The 18,832-nt window shown below is 40.5% G+C and overlaps 1 protein-coding gene across 12 annotated transcripts in view; it reads left to right on the top strand.

Annotated features, from left to right (window-relative positions):
• LOC147018441 (membrane-associated guanylate kinase, WW and PDZ domain-containing protein 1-like) overlaps positions 1 to 18,832 on the top strand; it is a 324,904-nt gene that overhangs the window by 68,594 nt on the left and 237,478 nt on the right. For 2 of the 12 annotated variants that reach the window (XM_085898074.1, XM_085898083.1), the window contains exon 2: positions 15,666 to 15,821. The exons of the other annotated variants lie outside the window; for them this stretch is intronic. The gene's annotated coding sequence lies outside the window, so the exon portion shown is untranslated. The remainder of the gene's footprint in view (positions 1 to 15,665; positions 15,822 to 18,832) is intronic. 12 annotated transcript variants of the gene reach the window in all.

Below are 18,832 nucleotides of genomic sequence, written 5' to 3'. Positions count from 1 at the left end.
AATACCCTCATTGACCGGTGTTACCTCAATTTTCATTGAAGTCAGCTTATTGGACACAGCTACAGAAACTCTTTGGGCATTGCAACTATCAGTGTGACCAAACCAATAGTAGGTGTAACCACCTGCCATGATCTCACCACTATTCGGTCTCCGAACTTCAGAGTGTGCTGCAATATCGATGTCCAACCTCAGAGAGTGCTGCAATACCAATGTCCAAACGCTTGAGCTCAGTTGATAACAGTCAGGTGATCATCCTCTCTAAGGGATCGGACATTCCAGGCTGAAGGGACCGCCTCAGGTTAATCCAAGGGGACCTTCGTCTGGTGGGTGACACCTCAGCACCACCCTGACCATGCCATTGCAATCTGACCCGGAAAGGTTACCCCATGGTTTTCCTCCTACCATGAAAGATTAGGGGTCCCAAAGGCTTTGCCGCAATCCCGTCATCCAGTGAGCTGCCCTGCTAAGGGCAGCTGCACAGGAGGTACTCCCACGGAGTGGGTTTTCAGTTTTCTTTGCATTTTTCTTGTGTTTTGCAGAGTGAAGGGTTTTCCGGTGGCCGTAAAGTTGCTTTAATAAGTTGCTTTAATAAGTTGCTTTAATAATTCAAAAATCAACTGTTGTCTTAGAATTCCTGCATTTGCATGTGTATGCTAATGTGGAAGTTTCTACTTTGGCATACTCATGTAAATGTTGGATTCCTGAGGTTCTGTGATGATATTCACCTGAATAATTGAGACCATTCCTGCTTCTATTTTATCATGTCTTTACACCACCACTCTAAGCATTATCAAATCTGAGCCCAAATGGAGTCTTGTTCCTGGATATTTTGTTTTAAGAGAAATTTATGTGACATTGCTCGCCACAATCATCCAGCCAGATAGGATACCTGATTTATCAACCACTGGTGACTCTTCACACACTCCTTTTCTCACCCATATGGAACACAGTTGTGGTTTGCTCAAATATACCAACATTCTGAGGAGGTAAATGGCAGTGCGGGCCGAGCAGAGTGTGTTGGTATGTGTGGATATGACTGCCGCTTGTCAGTTAGACCCCCTGCTGCCTTTCAAATATACACTTGAGCCCCCTAGAGAGCTTCTGTTTCCTTATCTGTAGCACAACAGCATGGCAAACCAGACTCTCATGTGGATGCTGCCTCATGAGGCAGGGCTAGTCATTTCGCTTACATGGCAGGGAAAATAATGCAGCTTGTTAAAATTATTCACTCACTTTGAAATATGGCACACGTATAAAAATGCCAATTGTAGAATGGTGGAAGACTCAAAATTTGGCAATTAACCAGCCAGCTTGTTCTTCGGCAACAGGAAAATTCCATTCACCTGCTGGCCTCAACTAAAGAACCTTGACACCCAGCTAGCTTGTCCCCAAGCAATTGGAAAATCATTTGAATGACCATCCTGTGACAGAAATTTTATCATACCATAAAACTCGTTTAAACCGGCTCAAATATTCTATTAAATGTTAAATTACCTTTAAAAGAAGTAAGAAATAAATTACTCACACAAAGTCCCATCATTGAAGTCAGAAATGAGTGACAATGCAATTGAGGGAGCATATGATCTGGGCATTCGTCCAAAACGAACTACAACATCTTTAACCCTGCTTTACTTTTCATAGTGAATCCAGCTTCCTTTTCACCCTTTGGTTTTATTGAGGGCGTCGATCAGTGGGGTACCGGGGAGGCAAGGGGGGCATGCACCCCACTTTTTGGAGGAGGGGGCACAGCATATGTACACACAGCAACCCCCACTGTTTAAGGTGAAAAACAAAAATTCTGGACATACGACTCACAAAGGATTATTATGAAGCAGTTTTCCTTGCAATTTACTTAATACCTTTTATGAAAAGTTTGAATGAGCGATTAGTTACTCAGTGAGTGGAATATTAATGGATTTTCAGATTTTTGGGAACATTGTTTACCTGAATGACATATGGCCTGAAAATAATTAATTATATTTGTTCATAATTGCTGCATCCACATCACGTACCACTCCATAGCACCCATGGACTGGCACTTGAGAACGCTCAATGAGAACACTTGAGGGCTTGTAGTTACATCATCACCATCATCCAAAAATACAAAATTTGGTTTCTGTTTTTGGTCGATGCACTTGGTCGTGAGCTCTCCAATCTCAATCAAACTTGCCCGAGAGACTTCGGGTCCGTCATAATTCGGAAGACAAAAGTTGTAGATATTTGGTTTGCTCCCCCCCCCCCTTCCACTGGGGTTCTGAAGTGGGGCCGGTTAATGTAAATACTCCATGTAAACGTGTACGGTGTAGCGTCGCTCCAGTTGGAGAGTGTTTGACTACATGCCTCTATCTCAATTGTTTTCGCCTTAAATTTACATTTTCAAACATTATTTTCAGGCTATTATGTTGCTTTGGTTGTTGTTGTTGTTGTTGTTGTTGTTGTTGTTGTTCGTCTTTCGGCTGCTCCCGTTAGGGGTCGCCACAGCGGATCATCTGTTATGATCCGCATACTGATTTGGCATAGGTTTTACGCCGAATACCCTTCCTGACGCAACCCTGGTCGCCTCTTACGACACAGGGATAAGGATTGGGTTTCACCATGATTCTGGGCTGCCCTACACCCTCTCATAGCCCAGCGCAGAGCTCCCGTCCTCAAGCGATCCTCCAACCCAAGCCTCCGAGTAGCCGGATTGCAGGCGCACGCCACTACGCCCGGTATTATGTTGCTTTGGTCTCAATTGCAAAAGATCTGGAGGAATTCCGATGTTTTCTTTACTTTTCCCATCTTGGCAAAAACGTTAGCAGCTTGGCATGTCGTTTGCGACATACTGCTGCTGTTCTCACTATTTGCTCACTTAGTTGGATTATTTTAGGTCATTTGACTGTCGTTCAGGGGTGTGTTCAGTTACCAAGTTTCTTGTAGAGTGCTCGCCAAGTGTCTTAAGCACTCAAGCAAGCACTCCATTCGAAACCGTTGATACGGAACGGCTGGCTTGCCAAGCGCAAGCTCGCTGCTTGGTAACTGAACTCACTCCGCTATGTTGTTCCTATTCCTTACTTTTTTGGACTTAACCGTGCACACAAAATAAAGTTGACCACGCCAAAGCCCCAAATTTTTTTTTCCGAGCAAAGGCATCACAAGTGCTCCCGATTCAAAACCTTCCAGGTCCCTTGGGCAGGTCTCGGACCCTTCACCATGATGACTTCACGTTTATGTGCTCGCATGTCTCCGACACACACACACACACACACACACACACACACACACACACACACACACACACACACACACACACACACACACACACACACACACACACACACACACACACACAAACACTTTTCAATTGTGATGGATGTTCTTGACATTAAGCCTGAAATGATCACTGAGAGATTTGATTTGCTTGAGGAACAGACAGTTACATTTATCAACAACAGCTTCTATAATACATACCTTTTGTATTTCCTAATTCGTTAAATTTTGAATAAAATGCTCAATTCAAATGTCTTTCCCTTAATTACAAGTGCTGTATAATTTCACATCTTTAATAACGCTCATTAATTTTGCATTATAAAATCCTTTCCCCTGATCGGTTCAGAGCTTTTCAAGGTTCCTTTTCTTAGATATTTACAGTATGTGAAGGCATTCATAAAGTTGACACCCATTTTGGTTTTTCAAAGTAGCAACCGACATGGATCTGAACCATAAATCATTCACGATTAAAATATTTTGGCAAATTCTATAATTATTTCGTTCAATCATTTCGCAAGACCACTTTGGAAGAAACCTTCCTCCTTTTAAATCTTATCATGATGCGCTTGTATTGCTCATTGGCTCGGTGTGTTTTAGCTTGCTCTTAATTGGAGACAAGTTCTCCTTTGAGTTACTCAGTCTACTCATCAGTCACAAATATTAATTTAGCACCTATCATTTTTTTTTTATTTTTTGCTTTTCTTTCACAAGAAAGCTCTTTCATTTTTCTCCTAATTGGTGGATCTTGGATAAAGGATAAATTATACAGCATGTCTCCATAAGCTTCATGTTTTTCATCTTGCTTGGTATAATTAGCGTCCGACAGGATGATGCAGAGGCAGTGCACATTTACCTGTGAGCAGTCGAGCCTGGTGTTTTTATCCCGACCCGACTATAAACTATTCGGTTGGTTCTCGACAGGCAGGGATGTTAAGCTGGGTGTCCCATCTACCAGCATTAGTTTGTGGAGTTGAGGATCGCACAGTATCTTTCGTGAAAAGTTGAGTTATCACCAGCATCCTGAACAAATTTCACATTACTGCCCTGATTATGACTCAGAAGACAAAGGCAAACTACCCATTGTAATACTTGCTATGAAACTGCTTTGGCAGCACTGCACCCGCTTTCAGGCAGACCACCAGAGACAGACAGTCCAATTAGCATAATCAATGTATTGCAGTTCATGCAAAAATTTAATTGACCTTATTTTTAGGTTTGCTCCCTGGCTTAGAATAAAATAATGTTCTTGTCTAATCTCGTAAGTTTGTTCTAGACCTCCCAAAAATGGAATACCCAGTATATGCAATTTTCCGAAAACTCTTGTTGCAAATCGGCTTCCGGAAGATATCTCTGGATATCACCTTTGTACTTTCAAAATAAGAAATATTTGTTGTACCAGGTTTAATTATAGATTTAAAGTAATATATTTGGTTATTCAAATCGATAAGGTAACCGGATGCCTTCATAGAGGAAAGAAGAAATTATTTAGATTTTTCCAGAATATATTTTTGTTTGGCAACTTTTTAGTATGAATATTTTCCAACAGGTTTTAAATCGGCCATCTATTTATGACTTGGGAAATATCTGAGCCAACAAAATCTTCACACTTCCAAGCGGTCAAATTTACATCCATATTTGTATCCCTCTCTGGATCCAACTCGATAATATGAGCAGCTTCGTAGTTGAGTGTGTAAGCCTTGCGGCATTATCTTCACCGGTCTGGGTTGCTCATCAGAAAAGTCTCGCACCCTACAATGGAGTGGTGGTCCTTCAACGATATGTTCTTGGCCAAGGAGCCATAGAATTTATAAGCACACATTACTCTGACAAAGAGCAGATAGGGATTTTGGCAGCACCCATAATATTTATCTCCCCTTGTAAAGAATGAAAATATGTAATTTCTCATATTTTTGAAAGTGTCTGCTTCTCAAGTTTAAATGATGAAGTCTGTTATGTAGAGCCATTTATTATGACGAAAAGTCACATCAGTCTTCTTTTTCTCCGTCTGTCCTAAAAGCTCGTATCATTATGTTTTTCTTTATTATAATCTTATAATTCAACCAATGAACTTTCAATTTCCTTATTTCCTTTCTTCTTTTTCTTCTTCTTCTCTATCTTGACCTTATTCTGCCTTTACAATTCAATATTTTGTTGTTACTCTGCTTTATTTACTTTAAATTAATCTAAATTTCATGCTTCATGGTGGAGTCTGTTCATTAATTACATGTAGGAGATTAATTTTAGATCCATCGGGATTTCTGGTCTTATTTTTTTTTTCATTCTTTTTTGGAAACATTGTCGTGGCTCATATAAGACCTAATACACAGAACATATAACAAGGGGGCAGGAGACAAGAGGGGTGAGAGAGGGAAGCACAAAACAGTTGGGAGCAGAGACTTGAGATCTGTGGAAGGGAGAGAGATGGGGTGGGGTACATGGGGTAAACAAGATGGACACAGCTGTTCACCACTACCTCTTATCGCCACTACCCCCCATCCAAATCTTCGATATTTTCTACCCCGTTAATCCACCCAAGCCCACCTCCTACAAGTTCCCTGCTTTGCTTCCTGAAAGTCCCTGTAATGTCCATCTTGTATTCCCCATGTTCCCCGCCCCATCCCTCTCCCTTCCACAGATCTCCGAATGTCTCTGTTCCCCACTGTTTTGTCCTTACCACTCCTGCCCCTCTTGTCTCATGCCCCCTTGCTGTGTGTTGTGTGTTAGCTCTCATACGAGCCTCGACAAGGTATTCAAAAAACAAACAAAAAAAACCCCCGATTGGCCAAAACGAAATACCACGATAACTAAATTGGAACACAATAGGTTGTTGCCCACAAATGGTATAAACCTGCAATATTGGAACCAGCGATATTTGAGTGTTTACTTTATTTCTGAATTGACATTACTAATCCTGAGAGAAAGATGTATATCATTACCTCTTACGCAGGTTTAGCATGATATCCATTTTGGAATGCTGTCCTGAAATTTCTGGAGAAATTCCACTGGGAGGTTGTTCTATGCATTCGGCAATAGTTATGGTGGATACCATGGTGATTGAGATCTGCTTGTACTTGTCAGCATTCAATGTTCTTTCACTTCTCACCAAATCATCAATGCCGGCAGCAGAAACATCCCCAAACTGAAACATAGCCTTCACCATGCTTCACTATAGGCTGTAGACACATATCCGAGTACTTCTTCTCACCAACCCTCCTTATGGCATTCTGCCTTCTCTTTGTTCTAAAAATTTCAAACTTTGACTTGTCCCTGCAGATTAGCATCCCAACTCTGATGTTCTTGGGCATATTTCAGTTTCTTAGCTTTAACTTTACGTAGAAAGGGCTTTATGACAGCAACTCACCCATGGACAATACTTTCGATAAGAGATTCTGAAAGTATAGTCCACTTGAACCCCTGATGGCTGTGCCAGTTCTTGTGTAAGTTAATGTCTTGAGTTTTCCCCTATTTCTTCAGGAACTTATCTTGAGGCACTGCTCATCTGTTTTATTGAGTTTCTTTGGTCTTCCAATCAATTTATATCTTTAACTTTTCCAATCTCATTGTGCTTCTGTATTGTTGCTTGAATGCCACATTTGGAAATACCTGTTTTTCAGGATATTTACAGTGCCTATAAAAAGTCTACACCCCCTTTAAAATTTTCACCTTTTGTTGCCTCATAGCCTGAAATTAAATCGCATTAAACCAGACTTTTCCCACCTTTATTTACACATCGTAACCCACAATTTCCAAATGAAAAAAAATTCTACAACTTTCAGAAAATTAATTTAAAATACAGAAGTAGAATATCTTGGTTGGATAAGTGTCCACCCCCCTTATTATAGCAATTGTAAATTAGCTCAGGTGTAACCAATCACCTTAAAAATCACACACAAATTGAATTGGCCTCCACCTGTGTTAAACTGCAGTGATACTGATTATTTCAGAATAAAATCAGCTGTTCCTGTCGGTTTCCTCTGCTGGGTAGTGCATTTCACAGCAAAGACTCAACCATGAGCCCCAAAGAGCTTTCAAAAGACCTCCGGGATAAAGTTGTGGAAAGGCACAGATCAGGGGGTGGGTATAAAAATATTTCAAAGGCCTTGAGTATCCCTTGGAGCACAGTCAAGACAATCATTAAGAAGTGGAAGGCATATGGTACCACCAACACCCTGCCTAGATCAGGCTGTCCCTCAAAACTGGGTGACCAAGCAAGGAGGAGGCTGATCAGAGAGGCCACCAAGAAGCCAATCCATCCATCAATCCATTGGGGCCATACGCTGTGCAGAGCGTTGGTGCTGCCAAAGCAGACTCCTTGGCAATTGGACACAATCCTGGACAGTCACCACTCCGACACAGTATACCAGCAAGCTGGCACTCATTTTGCCGACCTCGGAAGGATGACAGGCAGAGTCAACCCCATCTGCTATTAATTCAACAGCAAAACAGGATTTGAACTCAGGATCATAGGATCCCAAGCCCACCCCCTAACCACTGAGCCAACACCAGGCATAAGAGGCCAATGGCAACTTTGAAAGAGCTACAAGCCTTTATGGCAAAGACTGGATACTGTGTGCATGTGACAACAATATCACAAGCACTCCACAAGTCTGGTATGTATGGTAGGGTTGGAAGAAGGAAGCCATTACTCAAAACTGCCCACCTTGAGTCCTGTTTCAGGTATGCAAAATAAGACTCCAGAGATTCTGAAGTCATGTGGTAAAAAGTTTTATGGTCTGCCAAAACAAAGATGGAACTTTGTGGCCGAAATGCAAAACGTTACGTTTGGCACAAACCCAACACAGCACATCACCCAAAGAACACCACCCCTATTGTGAAGCATGGTGATGGTAGCATTATATTATGGGGATGTTTCTCATCAGCAGGGACTAGGGCACTTGTCTGGATAGAAGGGAAAATGGAGGGAACAAAACAGAAAAATACTCGAGGAAAACCTGCTGCCCCTGCAAAAAAGCTGAAATTGGGACGGAGGTTCACCCTTCAGCATGACAATGACCCGAAGCACACAGCCAATGCTACACTGGGGTGGCTAAGGAACAAACGGATAAATGCCTTCGAGTGGCCCAGTCAGAGCCCCAACTTAAATCCACCGAAAATCTGTGGCATGACTTGAAGATTGATGTCCATCAACACTCCCCATGCAACTTTACTGAGCTGGAACAGTTTTGTGCAGAAGAATGGGCAAATATTGCCCAATCAAGGTGTGCAAAGTTGGGAGAGGCCTATCCCAACAGACTCACATCTGTAATTGCTGTCAAAAGGTGTCTCCACCAAGTATTAACTTATGGAGAGTGGGTTGGGGGGGGGCAGGGTGGACACTTATCCAATCAAGATATTTTCATGTTTGTATTTATAATTAATTTTCTGACATTTGTAAAATTTGTTTTTCACTTGGAAGTTGTGGGTTACGATGGGTAAGTAAAGGTGGAAAAAGTTTGATTTAATGCGGTTTAATTCCAGGTTATAAGGCAACAAATGGTGAAAATTTTGAAAGGGGGTGTAGACTTTCTCTAGGCAATGTGTTTATATTTTTATATATATATATATATATATATATATATATATATATATATATATATATATATATATATATATATATATATATATATATATATATAGTTATGTATACACACACACACACACACACACACACACACACACACACACACACACACACACACACACACACACACACACCAAATTGAACCCCCTAAATTGATGAGACCTCATTTATGTACATGACATCAGCATCATGTCATAGGGTCAGTGTACTTCTGTGTTTGAACATAAATAACTGTATATATATATATATATATATATATATATATATATATATATATATATATATATATATGTATTAATGTGGTTCTCCGCCTGCCGGCGTGCGAACGACCGCGTTTAACCAATAGCGGCCGCTTCGCCCACCGAACGTGCATTCCAGTCGCGGCTTTCTGGATCAATGCCGAAAACCAGCCATGGGTGTAGTTTAAGCACACCACAACCTTGTCCGTATTTTACACACGCGTTACAGGGTCCGATCGCCGAATAGTCGTTTTACCTAATTAATCACGCGGGTAGATTAGCGAGAGATTGTACCTCAACGGGGCCGCTTGGAAACGAGCTGCTTAAGCAGCTCGCTTCGTTCACGGATAACCGAGCAGGGTATTTATCGCGCAGCCACGTTTGACCCGATCACTTTATCGGCTATTTAAAAACCAACTATATTCCGAACGCAGAACGGCAGTTCAACTAGGGAAAAGGACGCAACGAATGGGTTAACAATTAAACAAGCACATTTATTGAATAAACGGCACATATGCAGTCATGCAGTCATGTAATCAAGCAAGGCAAGACACGCATGCAGTTTGCAATCAACAAAGGCAAAACAAAAGCACACATACAATTATGCAACATGTAAGGGAGAAACCACGAGCAATGCAAAAGAGCTACTACCGTCTATCTATTGTGTACACACTTAACAGTTCTACTTAAAGACATGGCGCCACAACGTTCATGCAAAGAAAAACAAGGAAAAACCCCAGGATAGACGAGGGGTAGACTGGACCCCTTGGGGTCTTTATAAACATGGAGCCGTGTAGACCGCAAAGGCTCCGAGAGACCGGGATGGCTACCTTGTCCCTCGTGGTGAGTCGCAAGGGTGACCCTCGATGTCCCCTCTCCAGCGACCCACGGTTAGGCACGGTCCGGCAGGCCGCGCGCCTTGGCTCTGGTGCGCTCCTCTCTCCAGCTCCTCACCGACTGCAGAGACTCCGGACTCCAAGCTGATTCAGCTCACAGCGCGGCTCCACACAACTGCCCACAACTCCGACACGACACTCTTTCCTCTCTTCTACATACCTCAACTCCAACAACAATGACCTTCCCTTTGCGTTCAGCACGCACTTTTATCTCGAGCCCCGCCTGCCCCGATCTCCGCCTTCCCTTGTTCCAGCACGCGCGGGAAACTTCCAGAAGTCGGGCATTTTTTCTCTTCGATCGGGGCCTTTCTTTGCCTTTTCCAGAGCATCGTTTCTTCACGTTCCTCTCGCAGGGTTTGTCGTTGGGGGGAGGGGTGAGGCCGTCGTCCGTTCTCCCCCGACGAATGCTAGGCTTCCCGCAACCGTGTGCCGAGGTGGAAATGCGGTTGTGGTTGTGGTGAAGGCCGTTACGGTGGTTGTCATAATGGTGGCATGGCTGGCATTTTGTGGTGGTCTTGATGGTGGTGTCGCTGGCGTTTGTGGTGGTTTTGAGGGTGGTGTGGCTGGGTGGTGGTGGTTAAGGTGGTTGTTGTGAAGGCGGCTGTTCGTTGTCTGTGGGGATGTTGGCGGTTGACGAGAAGGTTGTTGTGGTGATCGTGGTTGTTGTGGTTGGTGGCGCTTTGTGGTGGTAGTATTGGCGGTTGGTCCAAAATAAAGATAGTAAAAGAAAAACGGCTAACTCAAAGATCACAGCCCTGTTACACGAATAAATCCCTTTAAACATCGGTGGGGAAATCTATCTGAACACACACTTATCGATATAACTGATTTTGGGGAAATCCTTGATGGTGTCCTGTGAATTTCCACAGCCGTAACAATATATATATATATATATATATATATATATATATATATATATATATATATATATATATATATATATATATATATATATATATATATATATATATATATATATATATATATATATATATATATATATATATATATATATATATATATATATATATATATATATATATACACACCTGGTGTTGGCTCAATGGTTAGGGTGGTGGCTTGGAATCCTCTGATCCTGAGTTCAAACCCCACTCCACTGTTGAATTCATACCAGGTGGGGTTGACTCTGCCTGTCATCCTTCCGAGGTTGGCAAAATGAGTGCCAGCATGCTGGTATACTGTGTCGGAGTGGCGACCCGTCCAGGATTGTGTCCAATAGCCAAGGAGACTGCTTAAGCAGCACCAATGCTCTGCACAGAGTATGGTCCCGATGGATGGATATATATATATATATATATATATATATATATATATCATATTATATATACATTCCTGGTGGTGTCTCTGTGCCTGCCCCTCTGTTCTCCTCCCAACTCATCCTCCACTCTCCACCCCTCTCACAGCAGTGTATAAACTGATATATTGTGTCAATGTGGTGTTGATATAGGACAGGCATGATGAGCTAAATGGCCTCTTCCTGTGGTAACATTTCTTGTATTTCCTTGCGTCGGTTTTTTCATTTTGGGTTTTCAAATGTTGAACAACTCAACATGAATAAAGTCCAATTTACCAGTGCAGTCATTCAAATACATCATAAGCAACCAAACCAGTGCTCGTGGCTTCCGATGAGATTCCGTTTGCATTAAAAGCATTAAAAGGGAAAAGGCACCCTGGGAAGAGGAAATTATTATAGATGCAATCAAATATGGCGGTGAACTGCCCCTTAGTAAATTGTCAAAGCCATTTACAAAGTGCTTGGAAGATGAAAAAAAATCCCCACCATTATAAAAAGTTAGAACTGGTATGAATCCACAACTAATGAGAAAGTGTAGACCTGAATAATTAGTGGACAATGAACTTGCTCTTCGGCATTTATAAATTGCTCGCAAAAGTAATCGATACTTTTGGAAAATGTCTTTCAATCCAGATAAATCTCACGCTCCCACTTTCTCTCTCTCCGAAAGTCTGGCAACCCCCCCCCCCTCCCCTCCCCACTCTTCCATCTGCTTTCTTAACAACCCTCTTAAGGAACTTCAGTCACTCAAACTCCTGGAAATCACTCTTAGCCATGATCTTTCTTGGGCAAACCACATTTCAAAGTTGGCCTCCAAAGTTGGAAACCAAGCCCTCAGGATCAGTGGACTCTCCCGTGCTGAAGCTGAATATATGGGTCTATCACGTCACATTCGTAGACACGTCGGTGGTCTCACTGTCTTCTCCCACCTTCTTTCTGATTTAGCACCCACTGCTCTTTCCGTGCTTTCTCCGCCCCAGATTTCTGCAGGGCTCAAACGGTCCACCATCAACCCCTTTCTGGTGAAATTACCTAAATCCAGGATCACTGCTCACCTCCACTCATTCATTCCTCTTTTTTCCCCATTTATGGAACCAATTTCCACATTCTCTTCAATCTCATTCTTCCCTCCAGGTCTTCAAAAGAGCTGTTCACCACCATCTCATCCATCCATCCATCCATCCATCTATCCATCGGGACCATACTCTGTGCAGAGCGTTGGTGCTGCCTCAGCAGTCTCCTTGGCTATTGGGAACAATCCTGGACAGGTCACCACTCCGCCACAGGATACCATCAAGCTGGCACTCATTTTGCTGACCTCGGAAGGATGACGGGCAGAGTCAACCCCACCTGGTATTAATTAAACAGCTGAGGGGGATTTGAACTCAGGATCCTAGGATCCCAAGCCCACCACCCTAACTATTAAGCCAACACCAGGCATTCACCATCTCAGATCATCCCCAATCCCAAACCATGATCTTTTCTACCCTTGCTAACCCCTCGTCCTCATCCCACCCAAATCCCTCCTCCATCCATATTTACAGTTTTCCCTATGAAGTTTCCTTCTGTGTCCATCTTGTCCACCCCATGCATCCTCTCCTGCCCCCCATTGCTTATCCAAGTCTCCCTCTATCTTGCCCTTCTACTCTGCTGTTGGTGTTCCCCCTCCTCTCTCTCTACTCTTCCTTTTGCCTCCTGGTATGCCCTGATCCATTCAGTGTACTCGCTCTTCCACTAGTCTCGACTATGTATACAAAAAACAAAAATACTGATAATACCGACTCACGACTGAACTCAACACCAACCAACTTTGGGAGCAAGCATAGGTTAGAAGTGGATACTCAACAATGGATCACCTTCAAGCAATAAATCAGCTTCTGGAACAATCAAGAGAATATAAATTACCCGAGCACCTAGCATTTCGTGATTATGAAAAAGCCTTCAACAGTGTGGAAAGAAATGTAATCCAAGTTCTTCAATCACCCAACTGTCAACTCCAGATACTGTATATTAACATATTAAGTAAAATCTAAAAGGGTGGAACAGCGACCTTGAAACTGCACCGAGGTGACAAGAGGTGGTCGAAAGAGATGTCAGACAAGGTGACACAATCTTACGTTGGTTATCTCCATTTGGGTTTCATGAGGTGGGAGGAAGTTCTCCCAGAACTGTTAATCTCCACTTCCTCTTTGGTAAAGGATCATGATTCATGAATCAAACTATGAAACTTCATTCTCATCACCTCATTCCAAAGGGTTTTTTTTTCAAAATCTTCACTGAACCTCTGGCAGCCTCACTTGTAGCTTGTTTGGAGTGATGTTCCCCAAAATTATTTTTAAATGCTCAGTAAGGGTTTCGTTATCATTCCTGTACCTCCGACTATCACTGGTATAATTTCACCAAAATAATCTCACCAACATATGGCATATAATCTCACCAAAGTTGTTCACTCCATGGCTCAGAGTGTTCAAACAGCTATTGTTTGGGGGAAATAAAAGAATAAATCAACCTATGATGTGCAGACAACATTACTTTAATTCGAAACAACGTTGGAGAACTGAAAATCATGATGGAAGGGCAAAATTTGCAGTCATAAGATTGAACTGAAAATGAATATGACGATGGCAAAAATTGTGTTCAACCATGATGCAAGGAGACAAGCAATTGCTTTCGATCATTGCGGAATTGAAGAAACCATCGATCACATTAATTTAGACAAACTCGTGAAAATGAATACAGATCACTTTGAAGAAGTGAAAAGACATAACAAAGCACGATGAGCAGCACTTGGAAAATTAGAAAGGCGATAAAAAAACAAACTGCCTTTGTAATGCAAAAATAAAGTTTCCATGCAAGTCATAATACTCGCAATGGCACATGGATATAATTCCCCACTACAAGAAGCAATCCCACTGCAAGATTTCCTGACACAGGAAGATATAAAAGATTTTTTTAGGTTGCATATTGACTTTGTAACCATTGCTATTGCACAGGTACGAAATGTAAAATTGTACATTTTATCCCATCGTTAAATAAGCTCCATCAATGCGGTCACAGATAATTATCAGAATCTCGCTTTGACCAGAAGAAAGGATTTGAAGAGTGTTTTTGCTGTAAAAGACTCCACTGGTTTCAATTATATACACATTAGTAAAACGACTCTCAAAATGAAACATTCTTTGTGAAATTAACTTTATCGTTATCTTATGCTCTAGACTTGATTTGTAACTATATTTCTGAATACCAAAAACACTATTATTTGGACCATCACATTGTTCGTTCTTAAGATTAGCAATATCATGAGATCTATAAGGAATTTCACATGCTCTCGGAAAGATGGTGAGTTTCTACCTCTTCCAAGATTACAACTGAACTGATTGTTTTTCACCATTATATAATTCAAAAGCATGTTGTAAGTTTATATTGGCAATTGTGCCCTTTCATTGTAAATATTATTTTCAAGGATCAAATTTTTGATGGTTTGGGAATGACACTGTGAGATCACTCATTTTGAAATGAAAGCTTAAAGGACTGTCAAAGGCCAATAGACAAAGACCAATAATGTCTATTAGCTGAGGAAGCTGGCTGTGAAATGGGTGAAATGTTGCCTGAGACAAGGTCTGCTCTTGCCTAAATCAGCAGATTAGACCATTTACTTATTGTTGGAAGTGCCTTTCTTTTATTTAAAAAAAAAATTATAATTAATAGTTATATTGTTATATATATATATATATATATATATATATATATATATATATATATATTTATATATATATATATATATATATATATATTTATATATATATATATATATATATTTTTATATATATATATATATATTTATATATATATATATATTTATATATATATTTATATATATATTTATATTTATATATATATTTATATATATATTTATATTTATATATATATTTATATATATATTTATATTTATATATATATTTATATATATATTTATATTTATATATATATATATATTTTTATATATATATATATATATTTCAGACATACCTCCTGACTGTTGTGGTGAGCATTGTTCCTGCTAATGCAAATTTGCATTCGTGTCCATTGGACAGTGTCCATATGCACACACGTGTGTATGCAAGTTTGCATTAGCAGGAACAATTGTCTGGGTGGCAGATGAATGGTTGTTCTGTGCGGATTATGCGGTTTTACCATGTGAGACATAATCCGTGGCGATGCTTACCATAATAGTCAGGAGGTGCATCTGATGTATAAACGACAAATGTGGTCATCATTGGTGAGATATTTATGGGTATGGTATACCAGCCTGATGAGGGTAAACAAGACTGAAACCTTGGTTTTGTTTGATGGTAATAACTATATAATCTTTGTGTTTTTGACAGTTACCAGGCTGAAGTCTCTGTGGTGGTGGTGGTGGTGGTACTTTGGTGTGGACTGTTGTCTAATGGGGATCCATGCATATGCACGCGTTAGGGTGGTGTGCTCGGGATTCTAGGGCTCTGAGTTCAAATCCCACTTGGCTACTGAATTAATATCAGGTGGGCATGACTGCTTGTCATCTTTCTGAGGTCAGCAAAATGAGTGACAGCTCCTGTGTTGGAGTGGTGACCTGTCCAGATTGTACCCAATAGCCAAGGAAACTGCTTTAGCAGCACCAATGCTCTGCATGGAATATTATTCCAATGGATGGATGGATACATGCAAATGTTTTTGTGTTTCATATACATATATATATATATATATATATATATATATATATATATATTTATACATATACATATACATATACATATACATGTATATATATATGTATATAAACTCCAACCTTGCTCTGCTACCCAAAGAAGTTGCATGAAGCAACCATGAAAAGCTACCCTTTGATGTTTCAAACTCTATGTGAGTTCCTCTCCAGCTGTAAAGACATTCATAAGTAGTACATACATGAGAATTGTCTTTACCCCTTACCAAGTACAACCGGTATAACATGTACCAAAAAACTAATTTGGCAGCAGCAACACTGTAGAGTATGGTATGGTACATAATTTTTCTTTGACACCATCATCCTAATTTTCATATCCATCAGAAATGGTATTCAGAATTCTTCGCAGAGAAGTTTTTTTTTATACCACTTTTAAAGAAGAAAGTCCCAACAAGAGATGACATATATGATAAATACCTCTTCTCCAATGATCACTCCAGAATATGCCCTTCCTGTCGTGCATACTTGAAAAAGAAAACTTCAATTAGTTCAGGTGATGGTATATATTATCATCATCATTTTCATATCCAGCAGTCACTTCTATTAGTCTGATCCCTGAAGTCATTTTTCTTGGTAGAAACAATTATCTTGGATTTAATTTAAATTGGGTCCATCAGAATTTAAGCACACATTCTTCACATTTAAATATTGCCACTTTTTCATCAACATGACCGAAATCAGCTTGTTGTTGCATGCGTTTTTGTTTATTTTTCCATGAGTTTCATATTAATTATTCAGATGAGCTGTAACAATAAAATCTGTAAACTTATTTGCCTCTTCCAGGTGATGTAATACTTCTTCATCACTCACTTTATCTATGGTCATGCTGATATTTCATCATATCACCACTGCCAATAGAGTAGGCCTACTCTGAGTGCATCATATCACAAATGTCTCTTATTTTTATGTATCTACGATAGTAGGGGGACACATTTTATTGTGATCTTTGGAGGAGAGGTATGCATCATTTTATTATACTGTACTTCCTTGTAGTGAAGTGTCTCTTATAAAGTTTAGGTCAACATCCCAGAAGGCAAAGGCTTCCCAGATTCCCCAGCTGATGCTCTGCCTTCGCAGCTGATGCTCTGCCTTTTAATTTCCTTGTTGGAAGTGAATTGGCAGCTTCGTGGTCATACTGTCATTTGAATTCAAGTCAAAATGGTGAAGACACATTTCCTCACAAATCACATGAAAATGGGCAACATACTTTTCTGGATCTCGTAACACCTGATCAAGTTATATCTAGGTTATGGTTCAAGTATATTTGCCACCTCTGGTAATCACAAATCGTATGAGAACTACACTGTTGAATACATGAGTACAACCAAGTCACATTTTGGTCAATAAAGACAAAGGCTCAGAAAGTCGACCATTTTACTGGCAGTGTCCATCATCATTGACTATGCAGGCTCAGAACTTGATACTTTCCCTGAGGGGGCAGAGCCCTGAAACTCTGGTAACATATCTCGCCGTTTCCCAATTCATACATGTGCAAGCGTCTCCTACAGCCTTCGTCATTGTAGAGTTAAGAATGAGCCTCAATGCACAATCCACATTTTCGATTTAACCCTGAACTTATTATGCATGCAGTCAATATTTACTTTAAGAAATCTCAGATTTGATTTGTCCACAATTTATTTTTCCTTGCAGCACGAAGAGCATTACTAGCAGCAAATATTTGTGATTACTTTTTATTATCAATATGGAACATCCACATGAGAACAGATATACTGAGCAAAAAAATAAAAATAAAAATTGTGAGATGTCAACCCACTGTAAAAGCCTCATCCAGACCCGAAGAGAAACGGCTTAAGGATTGACACTCCTTAACAGATTAAGGCCAGATTCTATCCCTGGATGGGCTGCCGTAACAGATGGTCTATCCACTGATTGAAGCAGCACGGTGTCACCTGAATGCAGATGTACCTTACTTTTGTCACAAAAGCAAATTTTAAAATTACATTTACGTTTGACATGCTGGTCGTTTTGTCGATGCTGCTTGGCCAGTTTCCCATGGTGCATATGTGAATACAAATTTCCTTACTCACTAAAAGAAAATACCCTTACTTTTCTGCCCGATTTCCTTTGCTCTTGCATTTACTTTTTGCTGAAAGCTTATAATGCAACAGAACGCAATACAGACAGAACGCACTTGGAAAAAGGCAATCACAATAAACACCGATTGGCAGGATTTGGAAAGTTCAGCATGTCACATGATCATGTGCAATGTCAGTTTAAGCATGTCATTCTGCTTGTTTATCCTCCAGGAAGCTGCTTACTTTTCATAGTCTAAGTAGGGACACTGCTGACCACTGCTGCAGCTATTATTTATTTATGAAAAACGAGTCTTGCTTATGAATTTTATTGTCGTTCTACATCACTGGACAGGTAGAACAATGAATGGAATCAGCAGAACATTGATCGAGGTATGCTAACCGAGCTGGGAAGCAAGGAGAAGCTAATGTTTTGAGCATTAACCCTTTGTGGGAGCAAAATTAATGTCACCATAATATATGGTCGATTCACCGATTGAAGCAGCTTGCTCCGACGAATGGTTAATGTCGAAAATGTAAGCTTCTCGCTTTGCATAGCAGTTAGTATACCTCGTTCAATGGTCCTTGTGATTTCATTCATTATTATTTATTATCCCCAAACTTAAAAAAAAAACAGGGGGTGCTGTAATCGGCGCCATCTGTCCGTCCGTCATGCTATCTACTGCTAAACGGTTGGGTGGAAATTCACCAACCTTGGTAGTTATCACCGCATGGCACGAAGGTGCAAGAGCAGTGT

Source organism: Eptatretus burgeri, chromosome 10, assembly GCF_056783735.1.
Source record: "Eptatretus burgeri isolate ZD-2024b chromosome 10, Ebu_testis_v1, whole genome shotgun sequence".
NCBI lineage: Eukaryota > Metazoa > Chordata > Myxini > Myxiniformes > Myxinidae > Eptatretus > Eptatretus burgeri.
This window is presented reverse-complemented; position numbering and strand designations above follow the sequence as displayed.